Source organism: Corvus brachyrhynchos, unplaced genomic scaffold (genome assembly GCF_000691975.1).
Source record: "Corvus brachyrhynchos isolate BGI_N302 unplaced genomic scaffold, ASM69197v1 scaffold98, whole genome shotgun sequence".
NCBI classification, from domain to species: Eukaryota; Metazoa; Chordata; class Aves; order Passeriformes; family Corvidae; genus Corvus; species Corvus brachyrhynchos.
The window spans coordinates 903,594-927,904 of record NW_008239762.1 but is presented as its reverse complement, the minus strand read 5'-3'; the positions used below and the strand labels follow the sequence as shown (position 1 = coordinate 927,904).

The following is a 24,311-nucleotide window of genomic DNA, read 5'->3' as shown; positions in this document are numbered from 1 at the left end:
GATAACAGATCTTTGAAAAAAAGATTGAATGCAATACTTTAAAACAAGGAACGATGGAGCAGTGTGTAAAATTTTCTCTAGTCAAAGGAAAAAAAGACACTTTATAACATTGCCTTTTGGCAAAGGGAAGATCCATGTCCAACATCACCTACAATGCCTCCTCCTGGGGGCCCTGTAAAAGCATGTTGCATCTGCCTCACAGAGGCAGTAAGGTGGGTGCCCAGAAATCTGTAGGGTTAGACATTGACCTTAAAAGCCTCTAATGCTATAGACAATCATTCCCCCACAACACAAATGGGAACAGCAGTGATGCACTGACTACACTTCTGGCTAAAGGTGGTATCTGCACTGTTGCTTCATTTAGGTAAAAAATGACTGCATTTCCTTTTTTTCTGAAAAACTTTTTATGAAAAAAAGTTACGATAAGAATCAGAATTAGTATATTGAAGACATAGTGAAATAATCATCACTGGCTGTTTTTTTCCAAAACTGTAAGTGAAACACACAGCATATGAATAAAATTCCTTAAGGCTGCTCTGCCTCCCAGCTATGCAGATCTCTCCACTTTTGTGGCACAGTTACATTTTATTTTATTTTTTTAAAAGATTGCTCTGTCCATATTCAATAACCATGTAATTAGGTATTCTGACTGACTTCTCCCATCCTGGAATTGAATGAGGAATTTAATGTCATAAATTCCAGCTGATTCAGTGGGTGGTGAAAAGGCAGTGATTTTTCCTATTCATCTAGAAATCTCAGGAGATGGCTCTCCTAAGGATATTTGGATTATCCCACACTATTCTGAGGTGCCCATTGCACTGCATTTTGGCAGGTACAAAGTCCCTCGAAATCTGTTTTATTTGTCTCTGCTCCGTTACTTTGACATGTGAGTATCAACACATGTCAGCAAAGCAAGGATGTCTGTGATGCTCCTGCAGTCATGCAGAATGAGGGCTCCTAATAAAAGCTGCAGTGTGTGTTGAGACACACAGTCTGCTCTTTTCAAGCTATGCTGCTTGGCACCCCTGAAGTCCTAGTGAACTACTCCAACCAACCCCAGAGCAGGAATTCGCCATCCAAACAGATGGCTGCGACTGCAGGCAGCCAAGAGACCACGTTTCTTTTTTTCATGACGTGTGGGTGTTGACAGCATTTCCAGACATAATTCCAAATGGCTGTCAGTTCCGAGCTTCTTGTCTAAAGGGGATATGTCAGCACTAGTCTACCTCTGAGACAGATTACCCTTCACAATGGAAAATCTTCCCCTTATTATAAAATGGTTTACTCTTAACACTTGCAGATCTTGCCTTTCCCAAGCTGTTGGATGCTTTAGCTACAGTTCTCCTCTCAAGGTAGACAGATCTCAAGAATCAAAGACCAATTTGCACACAGTTTGGGGGTTTGATGTTTGGTCCAATATGTAGGGCTAATTACAAGCTACCAGAGGCAGGGGTATTAAAATTTTTTGGTTTTATACATGTTTACACACCAAATAAAATACAGACACGTGCTTGTTCTCTGTTTACAGATGGATGATTTCACCTTTGGTGCACCACTGTCACATACTGTCAAAGCTGTGTGAGGTGCTTGTGGCCAGGAAGATCCCTCACTCCCAACCATGTCACAGTTGAATTGCTACACTGGCTTTTCAAGTATGATGCTGATATAAGTTATATGAGCACATGATCTGCCATGACTTAGTGACAATCTATTAAAATCAGCTACATAAGGCTTAAGGCATAGCTAGTCTAAACAGAACAGGTAGAAGCTTTCCAACAACCCTTAATTAAATAGAGTGGTGAACCAAGTTTAAAAAAAGCTGATTCGAGCTAAATCCACATACTGATATCTGCCCTGGCACCGCTCAATGCAAATAAAAGCATTAAGAAAATTAAAGAACGGTTGCAGGGAACAGTAGAGAACTATCCCTAGTCTGCCTCAAGACACAAATACTTGCAATAAATAGATGGTGTTTGCAATAAATCAGGGACAGAATGTTTCTATAAGGTTTAGTTTGTACTTACTCCTCTATTAGCTCCCATCAGCCTTAAAATAGTCATTGTTTATGCATTTCATCCTGCAGCACAGTAAATTGTCACAGCCTGCTGTATCCCAGACCTCAGATGAACCCCCGACAAGGCACGGTCATGCCAGAGAAACAGTATCAGTTCAGTATTAATTAGAGAAATGTGCATGAAAACCCTCAGCACAGTTAGTTCCATCAGGTGAAATGAGCTTTCTTTGACTCACAAGCCAACAGCACCCACAACAATGTTATATAAGGCTCTACTAAGATCGATTAGAGGTGAAGATAAAAATCTATACATTGCATTCTAATTTTATTCTCAACAAAGGCCATTTATTTGAGAAGGCCTAAAGTGCTTTCATCCCTTTTTGTCAATGTGCCTTTCTAGATCCACATGCCACTGTAATATCTGATGTTCCAAGGAGACAGGCAGATAAAGAGCCTTCTAAAAATCCACATTGTTTTTCTTCCTTGGCTCCATGCCCTATTACTGAAGCCTTTTGTACCTCCTGGGGATGAAAAAGACTGAGATACTTTAGCTTGAGGCACCAGTGAAGCATGGGGATGGTGCTTCGGTACCTTCATTCCCAGCTGAGCTCATGGACACACAAGTAATTCCCATATCTTCTTCTGGGGTTATCCTTCTGTTTATTTGCCATGTTATCACAGTACTTAAAAAGCTTTATGAGTGTATTTACGGAGAAGACAATCATTAATAAGGGGGCTCCAGGGCTTTCCCTTGGAAAACAAGTCACTGAAGAACTCAGCAAATGTTTCTTGCCTGTCAGAGGGACAAGGATTTTATGGACTCAGTTTATCATCTCCAGGAGCCCACCCAAGAGCCAGGTTTGTGGCAAATGAAGCACTAACCTGCCCAGAGGCACCACAGCTTGAAGTTCCATATTGTTCTCATAAACTTGCCATGGACAACTTTTGCCTCCAGACCCTGGAAGCGATGTCTACGGGCTGAGAATTCAAGGTGGAAAAAGGAGTGTCTTACATAGATCATCAGCAGCTGCACACAAGGCCCTCACTTGAAATTCCCCCATAATTGTAAAGGGCCCCATGAGAAGAACAAATAAGCCCTGCCATGTTTCTTAATCTTGCTACACTAGTTATACAGAGAAATGTTCGCTCCTAATGATGACACACAAGCCGCCGTAAGCTTTTCTGCAGCAACGCTGCTGCTTATATCAGCTATTATTCAGTTATTCCACCCTAACAGCGAAGAATCATTTTTGAGCTTTTCATTCTTCCTCCCAGAGGGCAACAGATGTAATAACTTATTCCCTGTCTGGCACATTAGGGCTTGAAAAATTAATGCAGCACTGCTGAGATTTCCACTTTCTGCTTTACTTAGAGAGCCAAAGCTTTGAATTTCGGTGAAAAAATATTAAGTAATAAAAAGCTTATTTTAAGTTTGTTAATGTACTTGTCTGTTTTAATGCCTTTCCAAAGTTTCCACAAAATAAGCATTCCACTGACTAATCTTCCCAAATTTCTTTTGCCTCTAAGCTATTATCACAAAGAAACAAAGAATCATTTAGGTTGGAAATGACCTCCAACATCATCAAGTCCAACCCCTGACTGATCACCACCTTGTCAACCAGATCATGGCACTAAGTGGATGTCCAGACATTTCTTGAACACATAATTATGCTACCCTATAATTGAGACCTCTACTGTTTCACTGTTATGACATAGCAACTAAAATTTAAACACCATTATCAACTGTACTGTGTTAAAGCCCAATCCATTAAGAACACCAGTCACGTGTTGCTCTGTACATGTAGTGCATGTTTTATGCCTAGGCCTATACATTCCTTCAAAATATTCTCCTATTGCATGAATTCTGAAAAAGAGAGTAGTGGTTCAAAGCAAATTCCACTTGTGTGTTATTGCTTTTGCTCAAGCTGTCCCTTTGGAAGCAGCATGAGAAGTGAACATTGCAGTTACTATGTGAAGCTTGCCTGGGGTTTGGAGAACTGTATCACAAGCTTGCAGCATTAAACCAGAGCCCATCCAGCTGAAGATTTCCTCACAGAAGATCACAGAGGAACACATGCTCCTTTGGAAAAGGACAGAGGACGGGTTCATGCATGTAAATGTGTTTCCCTGCAAATTAGCAGTATCTGATAATTTAGGTCATACACCTTCAGCAGGCACACCTACAAATTGGCTACCTTTGCAAATAATAATCAGACCTGTATCAGGTCATTACGGTGAAAGAAAAAGGGCAAAGAGAAGCAGGATGTGAGCTGAAGAACAAAATCAGAGCTGGGAACTACTTCTCCAAAAATAATGCAGTGGTTTTTTCTGCCGTCTCCCAGATCTTTGCAGTAAGAGATTTAAGAGATGAAAGAAACCTTTGACTTAGACTTCATCTGTACAGAAGACAGCTCTTAGTGTCAGAATTCTTATCCAAAAGGACAGGTGGAAAGTCTCAAACTAAACATACAGGTTCACCATGTATTAGGAGTTAGAGGACAGGAAAGTCCCAAGCGATTTTCCCTGTCACTGTAGAACATTTGCTAATGCTGCTGCTTTGTGTATTCCAAGCCTGCAAGCATGGGAACTGGCAGTAACCACATATCATGTCAGACTGTCCTTGCACTCCTACATGCAGCCACTTAGGGCTCTTTTCCTCCTTGCATGGAAATCCTCAAGTAATTTCTCCTCTGTCCTCCAGGCTTCTGGCTGGGCCCCAGAGAGTGCTGAGCTTTAAAGAGCACAGACTTCATATTTCCAATCTCTGGCAGCACTTGTTTTTCTATTCCACAGAGGGATCTCCGTTTCCTTAAAAGCTGGCTTTGCTGATTCAGGCTTCCTCATCTCAGCAGATTTCAGTGCAGAGTTTGATCTATCAGCATCGAAGACATCCCTCTGTTCAGAGCATGCTTCAGCGCTCAGACAATAAGCAGCAGAAGAGTTTCAAACGAGGCTAGTGGTTCCCCTGGAGACTAAAGGCAATTAATAACATGTTTTTCTGCAAGGACCAGAGCTAATGAAGCCTGATTTCCTGCACATCTGAGACATCCATCTTCCACCCTGTCTGTAAACTGTTAACCCAGTTACTACTGCAAATGGACTACTCCTGTGCCTCCTATCTCACCTGCTGATGCCCCCTTTCCCAGCTCCTCCTGTATCGTGACAAACATCCACTTCCCTCTTGCTCCTAGCAGGACTTCCAAATGGTCCTCAGCTTCTCCTCTGCACCTTTACTTGTTTCCTCACTTGCCAGACACGCACACTGTGCCCAGAGCCCTGTGGGTACTCAGACTTCTGGCAAGCAGAACAAAGAATGTTTCCACCTTCAGCAAAAGGCACACTACAGCACGTGCCAAAACAGTGATTTTAATGAAAACGATCGTCACTTCACAGCTGTGAGACCCCAGCTCAAGCAGAGATGCCAAGTTTGCCTGAAACAGGCCAATAAACACAGAAGTTATCAAGAAGTGTTGGGTGAGTGGGGCAAGAGAAAGAAGAAAAAGTGTGAGTGCAAAAATTTTTCTCTGAAAATCAGGCAACCAAAAGAACAAAGAGGTCTTTCAACAACTCAGCTGTGACCCTGACTCAGGATCTGATGTGAACTACTGCAGATGTGCCACTGACCATGTCTATTTTTTCAGAGAAAGAAGTGGACACTGATTTTATTAATACGTGGATCACAATGGCTGAGTCCCACTTAAATAAATGATGTTCAGCTACACAATGAACATAAGTTGATCACACTAATAATGAAGAAACTCTAATTGAAGTAATTTCCTCCCCCTCAAGCATATGATTAAACTGGATTATTCCCTACCAAACGATCTAGAAGTGCACTTAGTCTGAGGAAACCTCTGGGCATAGCTCTGCAGCTGCTCAAGGGACTCGTCCTCTGGGCTCTTTGGATGTTACTTCTGAACATACCATTCAGCCCTATGGGAAGGAATATAAATAGCTAATTATTTTCATTTAGAGGTACTCAGCAAAATTTTTAAGCCAAATTTTGACCCAAACTACAAACCAACACATGCACTGTTAGTGGGATTTAGAACGAGCCGTACAGATTGAAGAGTCCAGTGCCTATGGAAGTGCTTAATGACACTGCTATCCTATACCTCCATCCACAAGATTAACAGGACTGCAGCTTGCCTGCAGTTGTGTGCTACTGCGAACAGTTTCGAGTGGGAACTGAGCAGACCTTGCAAAATACTCTTTCAAGAAAATTTTCATTTAGCAAGCGGCAACTCAGCCAAACAGAATAGTCTTTATGAGATGCTGCCTACCTTCCAGTCAACAGCCTCCCTACAGGTCAGGCCACACTGGGATTGCTGCTGCTTGCAGTTGTGACTCCATGAACTCCTTGCAGTTTTCACTTTCTTCTTATTATGAAATCCAACTCCATAGCTAAAAAATATCAAAGGAGCACAATGTCACTAAGAGCATGATGGCAGTAACTGAGACTCAAGATTCAGAGCAGTTCAACACTGGTTCTTCTCCCTGCCCCCAGTAGACACAAACTGTCATAAGGAGGCAAATCAGCTGTACTAATTCTATTCTGGAAATGAACAGAATAAATGTCCTTATTTTCCACAATTCTTTCAGACATACAGCACTTATCAAACAGGACAGAGACTACCCCGCTGATTGCTGCTTTATATGATCAATTGAAATATTGTAAATAGATGTTGCCATCCTGACCAGGACATTTACACCTTTGTATTTCACACTCAAAGTACAAGGGAATACTGAACTTCCTGAGGCGGGGAAACTTCTGGATTTTTAGTTTACCTTGGTCATCTTCTAGGTTGACCTCTATCTAGTGCAAAACTGTGCTACATCATAGCCATTGACTAGCAGCTCTTGTATTTGTATAAAATAAATATTTACAAGAAGAAAGAGATTATTTCATTTTCAAGACAGAGAGTTCCTGCAAAGGAATTCATTAAAACATCTGCAAAGCCAAGGAGAAATATTTCCCAGCAGCACTGATGGAAAAGCTCTAACTGAGGATTTACAAAGCGTGTGTGAAACTATTTCAGACAGTTCTTAATCACTGGCTTAAAAATCAGCAGGCTCTCTGAATGTCACTGGTATCAAGGTGAATGTCACATACTGCAAAGGATTTTTTTTTAAATTGGCAATGCTTGAAAAACGTAGGAGAGATTTTTTGGTTATCAGAAAGGTGCAGAAAATACAGAAGTGATAGAGTGTCATGCTGCACTCACTGCAGAGGTACCCTGTCACAAAACATTAATTGAAACCCTAGAAAATTTGCAGAAAGTTTTGCTTTTACTGGGAGAAGCGGGGATATAAAAATTCTCTTTGGATCAGCCTTGGACTATGTGTCATGCCTTCATTGCCATCCACACAGAAGAGCAGTAATTGCTGATAGGGGAGGGGAAAACTGCTGTTGCCTTACCCTTTCTTTTTCTTCTTCCTCGTTACAAAAAATAACTAAATACAGAAACCACATCATCTTCAATGATGTCCCTGTTACTACAATGCAAGATGTGAAAATGTTACCCCAGACACCAAAATGGGCACAATTCTTACTTAACGTGTTTCAGAGGAAACCAGAACAGTCCTTGGAAAGAGTAACTAGTTGTACACACAATCATCTGCAACACACAGACCATTAGGCTATAATTTATGTTTATTAGACTTTGTGGGGTGCAATAAATCATTGTTTTCATTTGTAGAGCATTATTACAGCAGTGATTTAACTGAGGAAATTCTTGCTCCTGGCCTACAGGAGTGAAAGGTTAATGGCATAATGAATTCCTATAAAACAAATAGTAGACTTTGGCCATCCTTCAGCCAGTGGGAGGTAAATTAGCAGGTAATAAAGTGTGTTTGCAATCTGCATTCTCAGGCCAATAAATTATATGCAGGGGCTGGTTTTACCTGCTTTAGTTGACAGTGCATTACTGGGACTATATAGCTCTAGACCATCTAGGAAAGGTACAGAGAGCAAGAGGGAGCTGATTTTGCAGTATCCTGACTTTTAGCACTGATATATGTCAGATATTACCAGAGAGGCATATCTAGAATATTATAGCAATGCTCATAAATTCCACATTGCACTGCAGTAAAGTACGGCTTCTACATGTGGCAAATACACATTCCTGTGGTCCCTTCAGCTTGTGACATTTACTCTGCCATCCTATTAACTGGTGGCATTTCATTCTGGTAATGGAATAGGTGAAGGAAATAAAACCTCAATATGCAGCACCACTCCGAAGGCCAAAAAAAACCCCCATCCTAAAATAATACGCTAGCTCTCACTATGAAAGCTAAACATGTTATAAATATATTTCTATGAATGGGCATTAATTACCATTCCGTCAAGGCTTGTGCAACGTGTTGGTGCTCTCCTGCTACAAGAAATACTGCTACATTGCAATGCATTTAAATCAAAGTATTATTAAAATGGGAGAGGTTTTTTTTAGCTGGGGTTGTATTCTTTGCCCTAACTGGTCTCAGCTTTCCCCTTTCTTTCCAGTATTAGAGGAGAACAGATCCCCAGTTAATGCCTTGCTGTTGTTACCAATGGTTCTGTACTACACGAGATGCAAGACCTGTGTAAGGAGTATTGTAGTGAATCCCACAGCTGAAAGTAAATTCAGCAGCTTTGTTAAAGTTTGGTTTTGTTCTGTATTTCCCAAGGAAAGTATTTTCTGACAGGTAGCCAGAGGTTTGGGATATTTGAAATCCTTTTGCCCTGGAGAGAAAAAAAATAAGCCAAGTGTCTGAGGGCATTAGGATGTTGATCTCTGCTGCCTGAACAGATCATATGGTGATTTTTGAAAACCTCATTCCAGGCCCTATGTACCTGCAATGCAATCAGCCCCAGAGACTTGCCTACACTGCAAAATGAAACTGCTGATTTAAGCCAAGTGACACCAACCAAACAAGAGCCAAGATCTCCTCAGGGCCCCACTGGTCCCAAAATATAATTACTATTTGATACTTTGATACATTTGATACATTTGATATTTTTTCCTGAAAACTACCTGTACTGTGAGACCTGCACAGCTGTGCTTTTCTAGCACATGGAAGTGGCAGAGGCTGCAGGGCCAGTGCTGGGGACACACACAGGAAGAGCCCACACCACTGCCAGCAATGGGACACCCTAAATTGCTCCCCGGAGTTATCGGCAAAGACTGATAACAGGCACAAGTCAACAGTATGTTACAGTAATTACAAAGCCTCCTCCTAAGCCTATATATTTATACTTAATTTTAGTAAGTAATTTTATTATTTTCAGGGCACTTATTTCTGTCTTATGTAACTTTATGGATATCAAGTCTCCTCTCTCCTGCTGAGAGAGGAAAAATTCTTATTTAAGCTCTTTGCGTCATCCCAAATGACATTCTCATTTGGGAGCCAATTAAAAGAAACAAAACGCCAAACAAAACAGATCAAAAAAACCGTATCAGTCAGGCCCCAAGTACTTCTATCTTTCAAGAAAACTTTGTAGAATAAAACTTGAAAAAAAAAAAAAGTTATCCTACTTACTACGGTACTTGAGTGAGGGTATGAAAGATGACCTTTCTTGAAGTGACAAAACATCACGAAAACAAATGATGCCACCACAGTGATATTAATGTCATTAAACTGCTGTTTTGATGAGAATAACAACTGTCATGTGTCACAACTATAGACATATCAAGGAATATCTAGAGTCACTCTATACCTTGTTTGTTTTCTTTTGATTTTAGTTTGATGTTTCTGTCACTCCAGCCTAAGTTTTAACACTAAGCTTACTCTTACAGCAGTTCAAGAAGCCAAAATGGCTGTACCCAAAATATGCAATACCTCTAGGATGATCACGTTTTTTGTAAAGCAGTATTTACCCAACGAAGTTTGGAGGAATTTTTGTCTTTCACTCACAGGTCTTATTGTTGAATGGTTGCCTCATTGCTTACATACCCACATCTGTGCAGACCCTGGAATCAATAGTGGTTTTTTATTTCACAAGTATTTATCACTTTTAAATAGACAACATATGACTCAGAATGGGAGTTCAAGGCTTTTATCAGGTGATAAATGGGGGCATTCAGGAGCCCTGCTGGGTCACAGGCATGGCAACCTGCTCCACAAAATCCTTTACTTCTGTTCTGCCTGAAAATCATACCATTGCTGTGACTGGTGTAAGAAACAAACAGATAATTATGGATTGCAATATTGTTTTAACTTTGAATATTGCCTTTTCTACCAGTGCCACAAAAAAACTTGGGTGCATATATCTGCACCTATTTTGAAATGGTTATAACTGATGCCATGATGATTCTTTGCCTTTTCTTTTATACCCTTTTACAACTTCTGTATTCTTAGTGCTTTTTGCCTACATTCTTGGACTTGTTTGTTAAGCTGAGAGACTAAACATTTTAGAAGCTTAGTAGCTAGGGACCAGTGTGCCCCAGACCCCAAGGTCCTCTCCAGAACACATTCTGTGAACTAAGATAGAACCATCCAGGGGAAGGCTCCTTGGGGAGGGGGGCTCACTTGAGCCTCTCATTGGGGAATCTTTGATAGATATGCTAATTAGTAAAACCTATAATGTTATACCAGATCTTTTGTGGGGTGTGCATTGTGGTGTGCATTGCGGGGTGCATTTCGGTGCATTCCACCTGGACATGTGCACCTAAAGATCCTTAAAATAAATACAAAGGTAAAACCCCTTTTTCCCTTCTAACCGTGTTTGATTCTTGATTTTAAGACCAGCAAAAGGCATCATAACAACTCTTGCATTTAGCTTGTGATTTTTTACCACCTATGTGAGACAGTTTCTAACTTTTTTTAGGTAACTTACTGTGGAGAATATGCTACAAAATTTTAAACAGAGCACATTGGTTATGGCATCACACAAATACTAAGATCATAATTCTGTGAGTCTGTAGGTTACAATTTTCAAGCCCTCCTGCATAACTGCACCATCCAGGCTGAAATAATTTTGTCAAGTGCAATGTAACTACAGCACATTTTGAAACTAGGACTGACATCTTAAAATCTATCACCAAGCCGTTCAAACTGGAGCTGGGAGCTGAGGACAGGGAGCCATTCCGAGGCTGCTGGCTGGAAACTCTGCCCTCAGACACGTGCACTCCATGGTTGGACAAGGCTTCCCAAGTGCTCCCTTCCCTCAGCCCCATCTGCTGTGATGGCACAGCGCCTGCTTGCCCGGGATAGAGCCAGTTTGCTCAGTGCCAAGCAAAATGAGTTTAGATGGGCAGTTTGCGAGCTGTGGCTCTTCTACAGAAAGTCCCTCCTCTTAAGGACACTGGCACACAGGTGCCAAATGCCACTTTAGACTTGATGGCATCTGCTGGTACTCACATGCCAAGAGCACAGCACCTAAATGGAAATGGTAACAAAGATGGGAATCTGCGTTTATGGTTGCCAGAAGGCTGTCTGTGCTCAAACACAAAGCTATCAGGACAACACAGGGTATCAAACTCGATGTTAAACTCAATCACTGCCTCAGAATTACCTGTTAAAGGATAAATCACAACTGAGGATGACATCAAGAAACAAGAAACCCATGACAGCGAAAAGGTCCAAAACTCTCTTTTGCACCTACCAACAGGACTATAAAGCACCCAAAACTTCATCACCCTTGTGTGATCTCCAGTACATTTACAGTGGAAGAATTAAAGGTGTTCTGTTAAAACCAATTCAAATGCAAAGGTACAAAGAAAAACAAACACCAACCAACCAAAATCTCACTAGAAATTCCTTAGCCTGTCTTCCATTCGCCTGCATAGACGTTTATGCTCTACTTATCCTCTTAATGGCCCAACATGTTAAATAGATGTCTATTCCAGACCTCATAAGCAGAAACAGATCACTTTGCTTTCCTGCTAAGGCAGAAGGTTACAAATACTTAGTGACTCTCCTAAAAAGACAATAAGGGATAACAGATATCTTTTTCCTGCAGCTTCCTCCTTATCTGACCTTCCTTACCAATATGCTTCTGCATTCATTTTTTCCCCCTCAGAGGCTATAAATCATAATGGGTTATAATAAAATGTTCTTTCTTTGTATTGCTTCTACATCAAAAAGAAGTTTCTGTTGCATTAGGAACTGTACACACACAGACCCTGAAAAACAGGTTCTCCCATAAAAACAAACAGTCCTGTCTAGACAAAGGTACCACAGCTGCTGCTCATCAGCTCCTTATTCCTCTCTCCTAAGATGGGAAAGAAGACTAAATGAGAAAAAGGCGTTGCCTGTAGCTTGCCACTTACTAAAGAGGTTGTGAATCCAGGGAATTCTCGTGTTTGTGTAAAGAGCAAAACACAAAACTTTAATTATTACCCTCTAGACCAGCTAATCTCTTTCTAATACTTTGACTGGAATAAACAACAAACTCTCCCCATTTCTTTCTCCCTCTCTTTCCCCTTTTTGTCAATCTGTCCATATTCTATGACCCAGACAATAAGGATGACCATGCTGAGCCATGGCAAAGGCTCACCCTGTCCCTGTCTGTCCGCTCTGGCAATGGCCCACAGGGTCTGGTTGAGTAAACACAGACCAAGGATTATAAATCTAAAACTTTGTAAAGGAAGCCTCCCAGTCTGACCACTCAGGAGGCACTCTGGCAGTCACGCTCCCAGCACCAGAGACCTTCACTGTTGACACCAGAGCCCCTTCACAGTGTGACCCCAGTGACCCAATGGGGGCCCTGCTCAACTCCCTGCACACCCCACTCACAGCCAGACCAGGCTTCCTTTAGCAGAGTCCCAGACATCCCAATCTTTAAAATAATTAAATCTTGGTGCAATAACTAAATAAAAAAATAACAGCCCAAGCTAAGGCCTCTGAGGAGGGACCCAAAACAAAGGGCCCACTGGGCTTTTATCCTCTCACAGTCCAGGCAAGCGCGAGTCTTACTTTTCCCTGCAAGCCCTTGGCTCCTGCTGTGTCCTTGGGTGTCCCTCACTTGGCTGGACCACACCAGCCTGTGCCCTTTCTTGAGCACAAGGTGAGAAGTTCTCAGCCTCTTGCCTTGGGGTCCCACACAGAGCTCAACCTGCAGCTCCTCTGCAGCTGCACCCCAAGTACTCCCAACAACATTCAGAGCTTCAGCTCTTATGCTTCTTTCTGTTGTTGCTGTTGTTAGGCTTTCTACTCTAATTTGTCTTTAGCTAAGGTTTTCGCAAGTGATTTTTCTCAGCAACATTTTTAATAGAACAAGTGCATTATTTTGTTAACACCTTGTATTTCAAAAAGAAATCTTAATGAAATCTCTTCTTCTACTCTAGCTGTCTGTAATATATTATATTTAAAGTGTTTGCACCTTGTCTGAATGAAGTGTTATCCCATTCATAGATCAGGCAGCGAGAACACACAGAGCCAGCCAAAGCACATTACTCACCACTTTCTCACCTAAGCTGTCTATGAAACCAGCACCTCAAGAAAGAGGAATCTGTCTCATGATATTACTGCCAGGATGCAGCAGGAGCATCCTGGGCTGAACTCACACAGCCTCCCTGGCAGGGATGGATGGGGGTCCCAGGTGAGGTTTGTCAGGCCCATTTGGGTGTATTAGTGCCTCTCCTGCTCTGCTGCTACTGACCTGCATTAGTCATACATTCAGCTGAAATTTTGTATCCCTCACCCAGACTTCTGTATCTTCACTGGCCTTCGCAAGAATTGTCCCAGCTGCTCTTCTTGTGCTGCAAATTATTCAATATATAAGCAACTTTTGCATATCCAAGTGATTCCTCTGGCTCCCCGTTCAGCTCTCTTTTTTCTTCACTCTGTAATTAGGCGATTTTTACCCTCCCAATCTCAGATATCCCATCCTATCTCCAAAACAGCTCTGATCAAGACAGTTTTAGACCTTGCTTCCACAACCACATCTCATCTTGGTCAACTGCTATTCAATTTAATGGGAATATTAAACAAGGTCTGAGTGGTTTTACCAGGAACTGGATCAAACATATCATCTTGTAACTGCTGAAACTCCTATTGCAACTAGCAAACATGTAAGTTCCTGGCAGCCCAGCCATATTTAAGAAACACTTAAATATCAATACTATTTACTTTTAAGCAAGGTGTAGCATTCCTATTGCTTTCAGAATGACTTCAGCACATACTGAAATTTAAGGACAAGATGAAATATTTTCCTGAGGCAGTAATTTATATTTGAACTGCCTTTAATTGCAAAAATTGGCAAGAATGTCTTTCGCACTCTACTATCTGTCACGTATGTTGGATTGCCAATAGCTACTAGCATTTTTCCACTTTCAGTATGCTGCCATTTCAGTAGCACAGACCGTGCTGTTGTTTTTATTCTCCAAAACAGCCTGACTTTATGATTCTGTTCATTTCACACCTGGCAACACAGAAAATGCAGAGGTAATAGAGGGGAAATCCTTTAGCAATCAGGAAAATGACTAGAACTGCAGTGGAAATGTGTGTTATTTTCTCAAGCAGCAATAAAACGCGTGTGAATTTTCAAGGGAGCTACAAGTCATTGTTTGCCACAGTGACATGCCAGCAAATGCTGATGTTATCCTTCAATAATATGGAAGATAGCACTCATCATAGCCCTCCCAGAGCAAAATACCGGGGAGGCAGGTGTTGCAATACAAAGCAGCTCAATGTGAAATATGTGTAACACACTGTTGATGCTAGAAACAGATTTTCTGTAGCTGAATATAAACACAAAACTCACAAACAGGCACACAAATGCATGTTCCTCTATTGCTTAGAACAGTGAAAAAGCATGGAATGTTCTTTTACCAGAAACATGATGGAAAACTTAGGTTCTGAAAAATAAATCCAATTTCCTGTTTGTGGTTTCATGATGTTTCCTTGGTCACAGCATCTTCTAGCTTAGCTTTCTCTAGTGATGTCAGGTTTCTTGCTGAGACTGGAAAGATAACCTGCATGCTTTCCAATAGGCATTGATAGGAAAGTGCCTACTAAAAATTCTACATCTGGACTAGCAAAACGTTTTCATTGTCCTATTCTAACAGTGGCTTATGTAGTCATTTTTAATCAGCAACAGTAAAACAATCTACAGAGGGAATCACTTGTTATCGTGAATCCAGACACAACCCATCATCCCCACGTGTGGATGGCAGAGATGAGGAATGAGAGCTTGGGTCACATTCGAGTTCTCCGGGCTGAATTTCTGCAAGATATCCAGAAAACATATCTGAAAAATGCAGTGGGAGAGAGGCCAGGTCTAGATAAATTCAGGAGACCTTGTCTTAATCAGCTACGTGAAGGAAAGAAGGAAGAAATTCCCCAAGACAGAAGATACGGAATAAAAGAACATAACATCAACAGAGATTAGATCCAAGTCCCATGAAGGACAAAACAAAGGAAAACTCTTCTTCGCAACTATTTCATATACTCCTGACTTACCTCAAATTCATTTTCTGAACTCTTTCCAAATAAATTCCTCTGCATGTTTCACCACAAAAATATATTTTTAAAAATCCCTAGTAATTTTATATAATTTGTAGATGTTGTCATTTTAGTTATGCAAGCTAACTTTCTCTCCCAATGTTTCATTTAATGCTTCAATAAATATTGAGACCACAATGAACTAGTTCTTCCATCCAAGTATATGCTGAGAAACTGTTTCACAGTACAGAAAGTGTCCCTGTAAAATATATAAAGGGATTCAAATGCAGATTAATTGCTTAGTAAAGCATAAAATAATGAGCAAAAATTTTAATAAAATTAAGCAGTAAACTGATTATATTTACATGAATATTTAATATATTGTATTATATTTTAATATACATTTATTATATAAATTTGGTAACATTAAGTAAATGCATTCCTAAAAGCTCCAAAATGGTCACACAATGGACACATGAAAGAATGGAAAACTTCTGGGAGAAAAACTTATTATCAGTGGTATTTTGTAAAGAATCATTATCCCATTTTTTCTAAGCTTTTGCTTTAATAACATACCCTTCCAAAAATATAATGTGGAAAAAAAAAAAGCATGCACTCTAATGACTTTATGCCTTATTTTTTCAGTGAAGGGCAGAGCCTGTAGGGGCCTTAGGGAAGGCAGGCAACAAATGTCATCTTTCTTTTCATATAATTGTATACCCATGTGCTTTATGTAATCAAAATGAATACTTCAATTTGTTACATATTTCGCTGGAGGAACAGAAGGCATATGGAAAAAAAAACCCAAGGGCAAATGATCTCACTCACCTGGAAAACAACGTGTGTGTTAATAGAGTAATTTGTTAATTAAAGATTCTAAGATGTCCACCAAAGCCATTTACTTCTGAATTACCACTTCCTAGAGTTAAACAAGATCCCTGGTAAAACGTAATTAGAAACTCTATTTTTCCTGTGTCTCTGCCGTTGCTGAGTGCAATCAATTTGACAAGTATCCCGAGAGTTACCTCAGCAGCAGATGGTCTGCGCGCCAGCCCAGCGAGCGCCGCGCACCGCCAACAAAAAAGATAAAACAATTTCACGCCTGTCGCTGGAGCTCTAAGACACAGTGCTGTATTGAATTATCTTCAAGTTAAGCTTCTTACTGGCAGTGGAACACAAAACAGGGATGACTGCAGAAGACAAATAAATACTCATTTATAGGACTCCAAGTGCAGTCAAAATTTTTTTCAGGGTTGCTTAAAACATAAGTAGTGGTGCTTCAGCTCACTGTAGCAAATGTGAGAACTTGGCCATAAAGATACCTGGGAATACTTTCCATTTCAACTATGTGACACCACCTTACAAAACTTTTAACTAGGTTTTTTTTTCTTTAAAGAAAATAAAAAATAATTACTGTGTTCCATGTTGAGAACCCAAAGAACTCCAGTTTTGTTTTAAAAAGGAACAAACACAAGTGACTACCTTGTACTTATTGCAGCAATATGAAACACGAGGTAAATAACCCACAGGTGTGTGTTATTCAGGAAAGCCCTAATTCCAAGGCTCTCCAGGGGGCTTTTTAGGTTCCTATGGCAGGAAGAAGGAAGAACTGTTCTGGTTGGAATCGCAGTGTTTGGCTCTCATTCTTGCTGCTGCTGTTGGCTGCACTCCCAGATTTTTCCCTATGCGTGGTACTGGGCTCTCCATCCTTCCTGAGGCAGGAACCCAAAAGGATGAAAGAAACTTTTATTGAGGAATGGCATTGGAACTAGGGGTTATTTTTAAAAGTGCACTTCCAGGCATGAAATGTAGTAGGAAGATAGAGCTAATAGCTCAATGAGACAGTGGGGAACTGCAAGGTACAGTTGCTTCTATACTTAATGGAGGAATTTGGCCAAAGCCATGGGCAGATCATATTTGAATTATAAGTAATCACAGCAGAGCTTCCTCTTGGCAAGTTGTTAAAAAACACTTAAGATTCCAGAAGCTCTATTGTGTGGTTCCCCAGCAAAACTAGGAAATTCTGTACCAAAGACAACTTACAGTTTATATTGTATAAGTCTTGGGGACTGCTCAAACAAAAGCAGCAATCCAGAGCTATTCTTATTTATGGCTCACCTTAAGTAAAAGCATGGCTTATCATGTGCACCCTCTTGCAGTAGGGGCAGGTATGTGGTTCTTCACCAAACTCATTATAAGGGATTGTCCCTTTAAGTAAGCTTATAAATTTACTGTTATGAAATTTAACAGTTGATATTAAGAACAAAATGTTGTCTTTGCATTAATATGAGCCTTCCCACATATAAAGTTCTATTTATAAAAGCATAGCTGTCTTTAGTGATTAAATCATAAAAATACTCATTTCTAGACATAAATACCCTAAATCTGACATTTTAAATTTTTGAATCAAAGACATGTTATGCACCAATCAGAGAATGTACTACAAATGTGGATACTCCTAAACACTAATCCACTGCAAATTCATTTTGCTGCAGTAAGCATTTAAAAGCAGAGTAATTAAAGTTGATATGACAATAACACAGCAGGAAGGTTGGTACACTAAACACAGCATGGAAGACATGATAGCCCAAGAACATGTATGGTGAATAATGGTATTCTACATGCCAGATAATCAGTGCTTCTGGAAAAAGTGAGAAAAGGCTCAGCATTGCAGTAGCAAAATGCTTAATATAGGGAATTGATAGTTTATATCCTGGCTATTACCAGTAGAAAGGTTTTATCCTTCTGTGTTGGCCTTGTGTCTTGAGAGCTCAGTGATTCTGATATTTCCCTCTCTTTCTGTACTTACATTTACTTTTGGCACTTGTCTTGATTTCAGCCATTGGGAACTTTCAATATTGGCTCACTTTGCAGCTCTGAGAAGTGTGTTTCTTTAGAGGAGAGGTTTCTTTTCCCTAAGCTTCCTGGGTGCTTTGTCATACCTTTCTTGATGTTAAAGAAAAAAGCCAATACTCTGTGAACACAACCAAGCCTCATTTTTCTACTCCAACAGTCAGATGTGGAAGTGAGACAAGAGTTCCCCAAATCCACCACCTTCTCTATATCAAAACTGACAGATATATTTTCCGTCTTTCCCTGCCTCAGTAGCCTCTCTAACGTCCATTTTGCTTCAGGCTGTGGCTGAACACAAACCCTTCACCTGTCCATCTCACAATCTCCTTCAACTTGGATAATTTTTCTTAAATCTGCTATGGCCAGAGAGAATATATTTAGTGCATAATGGACACATCAAAATAACATGCTGAAGGTTTCCAAGTTTCTTTCTGTAAGGCAGATCAACATGCAAGGAGGAAATACTTATTTTAATACCTTTCCCTGAATCATAAAATCACTGAGGCTGGAAAAGACCTCTAGGATGATCAAGTCCAACCATCATTCCAGCACTGCCATGCTCACCATGAAACTGTGTCCCCAAGCGCCACATCCACACCCTGGTTTTGGACACTTTCCACTGAAGGGTCACTGGGGAGAGTGGAGGCCTGGAGAGGCTGTCCCATGTCCACAGATATTCTGTCACTTTTCTAGGAGAGGAACCAAGGGAAAACGGCTCCAGGAAACAGAGGGGAGACAGAGTTAATGGATTTTCCAGTATCATTTCCCTGATAAAGAACTGTGGGGCCCATTGCTGCAGGGGTCTGCAGAGAATCCACTGCAAGCTGCCCGCTCAGCAATCCCTGTCTTAGACATTTGTGCTGCACAGTAATATTTGCAAGTTCAGGCAAAAGCCTAAGCCTGTTAGTTTTGCACTAAAATGAAAAGCCTGAATACAATTACCTGTTCTAGAAAACTGATGCATGTGCAAACTAAAATTTAAAAAAAAGAAGAATTCATTACTGGGCTAGGATGGCTAAGACGAATCTGTTAATTCCAATTTCTTTGCCTAAACTGTTCATCAGTGAAATGCAACTAACATTAAATACATTTTATTTTATTTCTACATAGAAATATTTCTAAAGAGAAATCTGACTGAAAGCCATGGAGCTTACTCCTCAAATTTAATCTGTGAGCAGTACTTTGGAGTATATTTTAAGGCTACAAACAAACTGTGTTCTTATGGCAGAGCAGCCAGTAAATCAATGCCTGGCAAATCAATAGGATGATCTAACAGGACCATGAGAACAACCTGAAACTTGGGATGTTGAACCAAAGTGAGAACAGTTCTGCCACTGTAACTGAACTGCATCTTAAATTACTTGGATGAACAAAAGAGTTTTGAAAACCTTTGACCCATTCTATTTGATAGAATACAATTTAACTGTAAAATAATCAATAAAACTAATAATTCCCAAAGCATCTACGAGTGAAAAGGTTTCACTTGATGTAGTGAATAAATATATAGCATAATTCTGGTGTTTTTTTAAAAAATCAACCCTTGATGAAATCCAGAGAGATTAGAAAATGTCATTTGTCAAAAATGAATTTAAACTATTATAAGCAAAGCATAAACAAAAATGAGGTCTACCCCAAGGATGCTCCCAGGGAAAACAGGATTAAGTTACTGGTAACTACACAAAGAATGAAAATTCTCACATTTTAAGCCTTGTCATGTGTCTTTAGGTACAGCCACCTGTCATTCCCCTGCTTCAGAATTTCACAAATTATTTTTGTACCAGTGATAAAAAGTGAAGGAAAATACAGACTTGGATAAAACCTTTCTTAATTTAGAAAACAATCTGAGATTTGAATGACATTCATCAAACCTGGATTTTAATTTTTCATTTTTTGTGAGTTGGCAGTGGCAGGGAGATGCTGATTTATCCCTGCTCCACACACGAGATTCAGCTGTCCCTTGTAATCCCACTTCTGTTTGGGTTGATTTTTAGCCGTGTGCCTTTAATGAAATCACCAGGATTTAATGGTCTTCCATGCAACCTGGCAGGTCAGCCATGGCTCTGTCCACCTGAATCCTGAAAACCTCTAAGGATGGATGTTCTACCACCACTCTGACTAACTTTTCTTTTAACACATGAATGAAAAAAACACCCCCCACACCCCTTACCAAAAAAACCCCAAGGCAAACCAAAACCAAACACCCCCAAAAAAACCCTCTTACTTCTACATAGAGCTTTAAGCTTCAACAGAAATTTTCATTTAAATTCTATCAATATATTTTTATCGCTAAGATTAAAATTAATAGCAAATGTACTAAATAAAATATATATTTAAAATGACATAACATTTCAAAAATGGATTTAATCTTCCCTCATGCATGTTTAATTAAGGCTTTAAATTATACCTCCCTGCTCTGTTGAGCAATGTTTCTTTACGTTATTGAGAAATGGTTTCACATCATACCAAAGGTAAAAGCAATATCAGGGCAGTGTGGCTTTTCTCACACGTTTTGGAATGTTTGAGTTGATTAATTGATATCCATATTATTCTTAAGTATTATGTATATATATTAAAAATATAGATATAAATATATAATGTGTGAAATATTTACCACTGTTTCTAAGACATTCCCAAATCCACCAGAACTATTTTATCAATGACAAACTTAAACAGTTTATACTGAACCAGTATTAGCTACAGTGCATTACAATTCACATCACCACATATTTTATGGTCTGTCTTTTCAACCAACAAAAGGGTTTTCTGTAAAAAGTTAATGGCAATACTCTCCAGTCAAATAATGTAGAATAAGGTGGGACATAAGCATAAGTGCCTGATATCAGTCATCCTGGTTAGTTCTGTTATTCTTCATAACTGGAAATGCAACATTATACTACTCTGTTGCATTAGGAAACAAGTCAGGCATGGGTGTGCAATTTGCTTTATAGTATTTAATTTTTTTTTTTTTTTTGAGGCTGTTGTGCTGATTTTAGCTGTAAGTTTTTGTAATTTGTGGGGTTTTTTTAAATGGTGATTCACTGACTGAAAATGATGTGAAAATGTGTATCTAAATACAAACCCACACACATATTTTATCTTCTTTAACATTCCATTATCACCAAAAAATTCAAAGAGTAGATAAAGCCCTGTCATATAGGTGACCAGATATCTAGATGGAAGTATCAGTAATTTGACATACAGACTATAAGGCATTTACTACAGACACCCATCCCGGGCTGTATTGACAGTGTACAGCACCAAAATTCAAAACCAGCTTCATTAAATTCATGAGACAATTTAAAGTAAACAGCTACTTAGACAAGACAGAATATTTACACTGTAACTCCAAATATCTAGGAGGAAACATAAGAAAAATTACACGAAACATTCTTTACTCATAGGTAAAATGTACTTACCTAAACTGGCTCAGTGAAGAGCTTTGTTAGACTTCAGCCATGCACAGGTCTTTGGCACTGAGTGAATGCAATTTCTGGGCATTATTTCAGCTGGGATTTTTCACCTTTATTCTACTGCTGGTATTGTCTCTGTACTCTGAATTTCACAATGAGAAGCTGAACTTAAGTGAAGTTGTTTAAATGAAGTTATGCTCCTGGCTATGTGTTCTTTAAAGGGATGGGATTTCTCCTCATACACTGGCATGATCAGGAGCTGCTTCCCTGGAGGCTCCCTCATGGCATTGCCAGGATGTAGGCACAAAAGAATTGCACACTGTTGTAAGTTGAGGGTGAAAGAACAGAAATAAACCTCAACAGTTCAAATGACAAAGGCTTTAGCAGCACATTACTGTAGAAATAAACCCCTTAGTACAAAAATCTTGAACAGAGGGGAAGAAGAAAGGAGGACAGAAATGAGACTATCCACTCCCATCCATAGACCTAATGCTATTTTATGGCAAGGCACTCAAGAGAAAGTGGCCACCTAACCTGCTTTTTTTTATCAGTACTCATCAATTAGTTGGAGATCATCCACACTTGGAATGGGTTTTTTTTGTAGATACCACATCCTTTATTTCCAGAGCTCAAAATTTCAACTGTGAATGTCTGAAAAATAGGCAGTGTGAGTGACTAATAGGGGTAGGATCTTCCCTCCGTGAGGAACATTTCCAGCTACTGGGTTCTCTATTTGTAATTGAAAACCACTGATTTAAGCGTTCAAAATGAAAATGTTTGCATATAGCACAGCCTCTTTGCAGATCAGAATGAAGTTCACAACAGCTGTGATTACGATCACTCTTCTAACCCTCAAAAAACAATTAAGGTTGCTGCAAGGGAACACATTCATCACGACAGAGCAGAACTGATGAAGAGTAGAAGGCAATGGGCATGAAAAGCGTGTTCAGATCTCATCTGATGTAGCATGCACACGCTGACAAAAAGTTGTATCTATCTTGTAAGAGCAGGTTGTAGCAAAGAGATAAAAACACTTATCCCCTCTGAGCTGCACATTTACACATGGCTGGAAATACACAGCCTTTCCTCCAGGTGTTTTCTCAGGGTTTTGTATCTTTTCTGGGTAAAGCTTATTTTCAAATATCTGCCTTTTAAATGTTGTACATGAAAGTAATTAGGCTGTGACATCAAAAGATGTTTAGTTAAATTAACTGCTTTCTATTTAGAAGCTTCCTTGCACGTTGCATTCGTATGGTGACCAGGCATACTCCATCCCGTCACACAACACCCAGCTGGGACAGAAGGATAAAGGGAAATCATATATTGCATAATTGAACATACTTTCACATTTTTTCAATGTGACCTGCTACAAATGCATTTACACTTTTGGTTGTCATTTTTCAGTCTGGAAGAAATCTGTACACAGAAATGACCTACTGTACACACACTGGTCATCATGCTCACTGTAACAAGAAATATTTCTTCAAAAGTCTGCAATTAAGTCAATTACTATCTTATTCTGCACTAGATGAAACAACAACTTGAAAAAGTTGTGTGACATACCAAAATTGAGAAAATGATTCTTTATAAGATCCAAATGTTCATAAGATCCAAAATATTGCCTGTTTAGTAGCAAAATCCAACACAGTACCTCTGAAAATCTGTTGTCAGCCTGTCCTTTCCAACACAGCACCTACAAAAGCACACAGTGAAAATGAGCTGTGGGTTACTGACTTCAATCAGCCAAAACTTTATACAAAAAGGCAGCGTTTTTCATTATATCCCTGTTCCGGTTTGGCCAAATTTAGAAATATATCCTCTGAGAGAAGGCACAACCACCCCTCCCCCACCAGGTTCGGGAAAAAATAAATTTTCCTCGAAGGAAAGTGAAGAAGATAAAACTATTTATTTAACAAACACATGGGAAGAAAAATAATGTTAGATGGTAAAATCTTTCACTGTAGAGGAAAAAACCTGGGAAAGTGTTCGAGTCCTCCCTTTGGTCTCCTTGGAGCTGGGGCTTGGGCCGGGGCCAGGCCCTCTGTGCCCAGTGGAAAGTCCTCCCAATGTGCTCTGATGTTACAGCAATCAAGCAGTCCAGTAGAAAAGGGAGAGAATCCGGAATTCCAGAGAAGGAAATGCAAAGTCCAACTCTCAGTCTCTCTCCGGAGAACAAGAAACTGAAAACAACTGGCCAAAAACTGACTGGAAAGCAGCAAGCCCGGTGCTTCCTCGCTCCCCTGGCCCAGCTGGGGGAAAAAAAACCTGCTATCTTTTTGTAACCTTGAACAAGCTGCAAACTGCTTTGAGAAAGTTTTGCTCAGTTTTTTTTTCCTTCCCCCTCTCAGGCTCAGTTTAGAGGCATAGAAAGGCACAAAAATTAATTTCTGGGCATAGGCAGTGATATGGGATACACATCATAAGGTCACCCCAAGACAATCCCAATGAAAGAAACCACTCTGCTTATGAATTCCGCCAGTAACTTTAAGGGTTTCTCTTGTTTTGTTTTTTTTTTTAAATTGTCTTGCTAATTAGTATTTGGTGTAAATGGGAAATCTGCCATATTTTGTAATTTCAACAAAACAAGCACAGAGGCAAATTAAGACCTGGATTTTACGTTTGATTTTTCATTAAAATATACGTACCTATCATATGTGCATGGGGATCTG

At 39.8% G+C, this 24,311-nt stretch overlaps 1 long non-coding RNA gene across 6 annotated transcripts in view; it reads right to left on the bottom strand.

The window, feature by feature from the left end:
* LOC108448763 overlaps nt 1–23,337 on the bottom strand; it is a 74,316-nt gene extending 50,979 nt beyond the window's left edge. For 5 of the 6 annotated variants that reach the window (XR_001864778.1, XR_001864782.1, XR_001864780.1 and 2 more), the window contains exon 1: nt 6,298–10,305. This is a non-coding gene — a long non-coding RNA (uncharacterized LOC108448763). Of the gene's footprint in view, nt 1–6,297; nt 10,306–23,293 lie in introns of those variants that run through there. The other variant, XR_001864779.1, reaches the window with a different exon arrangement.
* Nucleotides 23,338–24,311: the final 974 nt, after the last annotated feature.